Below are 6,000 nucleotides of genomic sequence, written 5' to 3'. Positions count from 1 at the left end.
GGCATGCCTCAGGCATACAGCCATTGTTCGCAGCCCTGACCCCACTCTGAAGCTCTAAATATTTAATCTGATGAGCATTTTATCGCTCACCCTTTGCTACCTGTGTTTCTGAAAGCACTTGGGACGATGCACTGGCTCCCCGGCCGCACACCGCACATGCTTCACCAGCCTTTGCTGCTGAGACCCAGGCTCTAAAAATAAGACGGGAGAGCTATAAATAGGAGTCGCTTAAAGCGTTTCCAAAATGCCCTGTCAACGCTGCTGCTTTGGAGGGGGGACCTTCAGGAGGGGAAGGCAGGGTGGTGGGCAGTGAGCCCAGGGAGCGCGGCCGTTGGTGGCGGGCAGGGCAGGGCAGGGCAGGGCAAGGGGAGCGGCGGCCCGGCCCGGCCCGACCGCGGGGCTCCTCCCCGGGCAGCCGCGGTTGCCAGGCGGATCCCCGCGGGCCGGCGGCTGCTGCTGTGCGGGTCTCGGGCCGAGGGACTTCGAGGGCTCTCTGCCTCCTCGCCTCCCTTCGCCTGCCAGGTAACCCGGCACCCGCGGCTCCCGGTGTGCGCAGGAGGGAGCGCCGCCCTCGCCGGGGGCCGTGAGGGGCCGGGAGGCCTCCCCGAGGCTGTGGGGAAGGCAGCGGGCAGCTCAGGGTGCCAGGACCCAGGCTCTTCTCAGTGGTGCCCAGTGGCAGGACCAGCGGCCATGGGCACACGCTGAAACACAGGAGGGTCTCTCTGAACATCGGGAATCGCTTTTCGCTGTGAGGGTGACAGAGCACTGGCACAGGTTGTCCAGTGGCGTCTGCATCCTCGGAGACATTCAAAAGCCATCTGGACATGGCCCTAGGCAACCAGATCTGGGTGGCCCTGCTGGAGCAGGGGGGTTGGACCAGCTGACCTCCAGAGGTCCCTTCCCTCTCAACCTCTCCGTGATTCTGTGAAATCCTGTAGAGCCTCGCTCAGAATTACCTTTCGCTCAGAATTCTCCTTTGCTTAAGGCTTTCGGGATTGTGCTTAAATTTAATAAGAGCTTTATAGTTTGCTGTTGCTGCTGCTTATGGCTTTATGGTGGAGAAGGTCTCTTAGGGTAAACTTTGATTGCAGCTAGCAGGCCTCCAGTAGAGAGCTGCCTGTGCCTTAAGAGAGCGAGCAGCAGGGAATTACATTTAATACCTCCTCCTTTCAGTTCTGACATTCTTTCAGCAAGTAACAGCAGGGCTCCCCTACTATGTTGTATGATCTCGCTCTGTTAACTAATTTCGTCTTGTAACAGGAATCCTCTTGCTTGCACAATGGAAAAAAAATAATCATGTGGCTGTAAAGCCTGGTAGTTTAACGGTGCTGTAGTTTTAAACGATGTTGGTTTGTCCTACTGAATGCCCTGCTTACATTCTCATCTACCCTGTGCCTTGTGTCATTTGAGAAGATAAGAAAAAGCAAATAAATAAAAATCAGAAAACTGTCCCACTTCACTATAGGTAGTTTTTTTACTGAGAAGAAGAGCCAGGTCTCCATGATGAAGACAGCCAGTGTTTTGCTGCAGTAGCATAGCCAGCAGCCCATTGCAAATGTTCATGCATCTGAAGATAGTCCCGCTTCACAGAGATTCATTGTAATTAGGTACTTTTTTGTTGTTGTTGAACAGCTAGCAGAAAATGGCTTTTTTCAGAAAATGGAAAGTTTAATTGCAATAGTCCAGTTTTGCTATGCATTTTGGAGGGTTCATTTTATGATGTCTTTAACTGCCAACAAAGTCTTTTTCAGCCAAGCCCTGATGGTGGTATTTGAAGAAACTAGTTGAGTACGTAGTTTTTGAATACAAGACAGAGGTGTGGCCTCTCTGTTGCTCTCACAAACACACATGTACCTGCCCATATTTCTTCATATCTTCTCTTTGAAAACACCCATGAGCTTTTAGAGGATCAAATTGTGACCTTGTTGAAGTCATTGTCACCATCATTATGAACTTCAGCAGGGGCCGGAGCTGCAAGCAAATTTACATTGGTGATTGAAAATCAAAAGCAAAATGTACTTGCCTATTACAGTCATTATAGATTTCTTAAATATTTTACTGGGCCAATTTTGTAAAGGAGAAAAATGGAAAACAGATTTTATGGGGGTTTTTTTCCCCATATTTCTTAATGAATTACAAAGAAATGAAAATATGCAAAAAAGGTGTCCTGATGATTTCTTGATTAACATAATATGATAAATATAAAAAAATTGCAACAAAATTTAAAAGTTCCCATCTAAACAAATGGTTACAAAACTGAGATTATAGAAACATGCTCATTCATGTAAGAAGAGCTGTTGGTTGCCCAAAAATGTGGACACCTCAGATCTTGTCTAAGAAACACCAAGGAATATAGAGGTGCAGGTAGGTAAACAAAGACTTAAAGATCTGGCTGGTGCTGGCAGCCTGATCCATTAAGATAATAAGAAATTCGTAACTCTTTTAGTTATTTACAACTGGTTGGCCCCATTCTGCATGTGAAGTTAATTCTTACTGAAAGCTTTTATGCCTGTCACTCAGGAAAGAAGCATTATACTGTCATTATGTTCATCCTGCAATATCTGATAAGCCAAGCCAAAAACATACAAACATGTCGTGCTAACTTTACAACTTAGAATTCTCCCAAAAACTTGTTGGTCTCAACCTTGTCTGAGTTTATCACTAATATCTGATTGCATATTTTTCCCTGTCCTTCAATACCACATTAACTTTGTGACAGTGTAACTTTAGAGAATTTGCCTGTAAATTGTGCGTTTAATTTTATCTCAGCAGATTTAGGTATCAGTGGTTGTCTTTAATTATTTAATTTTAAACTTGGAAGTTGTTCATTTGGCCTCATTAGTCGAAGTGTCACAGTATAGAGTTAACAGGAGTAGTACTTAGAAAATTTGCAAACGTTGAGTTAATATTACTTAGCGCTTTAGAGGAATTGAAATGCTTTCAAGGCAGCTGCTGAAGTTATTGCTAAGTATTGATAAATACCAAGAGCTTGTTTCTCATCCTTTTAATTGTGTTTAGAGATGACACAAACTAAATGACGTATCAACTACACTGTAATGAATTCTAATAGATTGGGAAGAAAAATAAATCTTTATTCAGGAGGTAACTTCTGGGTGTTAGAAGATGTAGTGTGAGGATAAGAACAGATGGGGGGGGGTGTGTGTATATATATATATACTTGCTGAAGGGTTTTTTCAGGTACTTGAAAGGCAGGATCCCGGTGGCAGAATGCTGAACTAGATGGGCTGCAGTTCTGATACAAAAGAGCAATCATTTCATTGACATATGTAACTAAAAAGTTACAGAAATCTCAGCTTCTTGAACTGTATTCATATCCTTAGTGATTTATGGTGGCTCTGTAGTTAGCCCCTGAATTGGGCTTCACATATCCTCCTATGGGTGGGTTTTTTGCGCTTAGGAACAGATACATTGCTGTTCCTGCTGTCCTTATGCTGGAGGCTTTATGACTAGACAGAGCAGAGCTGTTTTATTGACTTTTGGCCACTGGCAGGTTTTTTGCCTACTCTGAAGAAATTTCCAGTTTGCTAGCATCCGGTGCTTCACCCTCCCTCGTCACTGCTGTGGCCACAGTTGTGGCCGATCTTGGTTTGGCTTTGTGACACCTGGCACTGATTATTCCTCACCAGGGCTGAAGGTGCCGTAGTAAGCTTCCTGGCAGCCCCGCCAAGTGCACAGCATGCCCCTGAAGTGACATAAAGAAAAGGAAAAGTTCCCGATTTTTTTTTCCTGCTCTTCAACCATCAGTCTGTTATTTCTATCTGCTGCAGCTGCTGCAGGAAGAGGCTGTATTACCTTTGTGAACTGTTGAATCTTGTAGCTAACTGCTGTGAGCCAGCAGGTTTCAAATGTGAACTGTAGTTCCTTGTAAAGATCTTATGTTCAAGATGGTCACCTTTGACCTACCACATGGCACATCAGTGATGATTTACAGTCCTGTGGGTTGAAAAATGGAAAATAGAAATAATAGAATAATAATAATTAGTATGACAATTTAGTGGAATTAAATCATATTCTTGTCAAAGTCCTAACAAAATAATTGATAGACTTATTCATGTAATTCATTCATGTAATACTGTAGTTTCAGCAACTGTTCTGAACACTCGTTATATCTGACAATGCATTATACATGACGAAAAGGGGGAAAATTCAGTAATTCCTCACTGTATGGAACAGAAGTTGGCTTCAAAATTTCTTGCTTTGTCAGGCAATAACACATCAATGTCATGTCATGTAGAAAAAGTCAAAGCATGCGCATGAGCAAAGGAAACCCAGTTGAGTAGAAGAGAAAATATCTAAAACTCAAGGGAGAGGAGACAGCAATTACCAGCTGCTCTGGTTAAATATTTTTTTCTGTGCTCTTTTTCATACTTTTGATTTCATTTCTTTTTTAAGGTACATATTGTTATTTTTAAATTAATATCATTCACACATATCCTGCCATTCCTTGGCATTTAGGCACTAGGATAAAATTAACAGAATATGTTGTATGAAGGCCTGTTAGTTAAGAGTGCATTTGCTCAGTCCTTTTTTTCTTTTTTTCACTAGGCATTAGTTCCCATTTCAGCCTTTAGAGACAAGAGAAGCCCAGACAGTCAATAAAACATGCAAGACTGGTAGAGATTGGCTTTCTTCTGGGTGTAGGTCAGTGGCCCCGATGCAGCCTGTGGCTTTATCTTGCTCAAAACATCGGAGAGGAGTTATCAGTCAAGCTATACTGACAGAAGAAACCCAGTCTGAATAATTTTTTCCTAATTTATAACTTCCAATAATATGTAATACAATATATAATATATATGATATCATTTATAAGTAAAGAAAGAAGGCTGTAAAGTGGCAAAACACTTTATCAGTGCTGCCTTGCATCTGACTAGAAGTTCATCTAGTCAAATATGTGTCCAGTACTGGCCATAAGTAGATGCCTGGGAAAGTACAAAAACAGGGCAAGAATACAACACTTTCCCCTAATACTCTCCCTCCTCCCTTTGTTCCTTTCTCAGCTCTTTGGGGAAAAGTGGCCTTCAATCTTTGGCTAACCAGTGTGGTGGACACATAAACCTCAGAGTTTTCTAACAGTACTCATCTCATGTTTCAGTGCTTATTTGTACTTAGATTATTTCTCCTGACTTTCTGATTGTGCTGCGTGAGTATTTAAATATGACAGATTAAGGCTCATTTTGTGAGGCACATATCTGCATAGAGTGAAGGACAACTATTGCCCTGAGAAACTTTAAACCTCTGGTTTAACTAGACAAGGCAGATTGGAAGGGAAAAAGGTACACATCGTGGTCTTTGATGCTCTAAGTTATGCACCAATTATAAATATATTCCTAAAGTCATTTCCAGTCTGCTGTTGCTACAGAGCCAAGGCAGCAGAACCCTTCATAGCAATTTGAAGCTCAAGGAAATTTCCACTGCCACAGCACCCAACCCTCTTCACAGTGAATAGAGAGAAAGCATTTGCTTGCTCTGGGGGAGAGCGGAGCATGCTGGTGGAGCAGGCAGCACATCCTTGGCCAGATGCTGCCACAAACCTCCTAGTCAGTAGAGAAAGGGATACTTCCAAGCCATAGATGGTGTCCAAGGTGACTCTTGGGCACTGGGAGAAGGGAGAGACTGTATTGCACCCATCCTGCTAAAGTCAGCCTTCTCCCTGCTGAGAAGAAGAGAAATAGGATTTTGGAAGGGGCATGGGGGTAGAAGTGATTTCAGGGCTTGAATTTTCAAAGGACTCTAAAAGAACTGAAGTAATGTGCCATCAGCAGGTTCGTATCCATCAGCAGAGACAGCATAAATTTATTTATATCTTGCTTTTACCTGCCCAGGATGGGGCCATATTTCTTGTTGATAAATGCAAGCTAAAGTGCTTCACTTACAATGTGCTTATTTTAGAAACTCAGAAAATGGTTTCTGCCTTTATTGAAACACTTGACTGTGTTGCCCACTGAAATCCATGGACTACCACAGCATGGCTGCCTACTT

The 6,000-nt window shown here is 43.0% G+C and overlaps 1 protein-coding gene across 1 annotated transcript in view; it reads left to right on the top strand.

The window, feature by feature from the left end:
• Positions 1–381: 381 nt before the first annotated feature.
• Positions 382–6,000, top strand: part of LOC142601213 (spermatogenesis-associated protein 7 homolog) — a 40,305-nt gene continuing 34,686 nt past the window's right edge. Inside the window, exon 1 of the mRNA XM_075750003.1 lies at positions 382–522. The gene's annotated coding sequence lies outside the window, so the exon portion shown is untranslated. The remainder of the gene's footprint in view (positions 523–6,000) is intronic.

Source organism: Balearica regulorum, chromosome 3, assembly GCF_011004875.1.
Source record: "Balearica regulorum gibbericeps isolate bBalReg1 chromosome 3, bBalReg1.pri, whole genome shotgun sequence".
Lineage (NCBI taxonomy): Eukaryota > Metazoa > Chordata > Aves > Gruiformes > Gruidae > Balearica > Balearica regulorum.
Note: the sequence above shows the minus strand (reverse complement) of the source record. Positions and strands in the feature narration are given on the sequence as shown.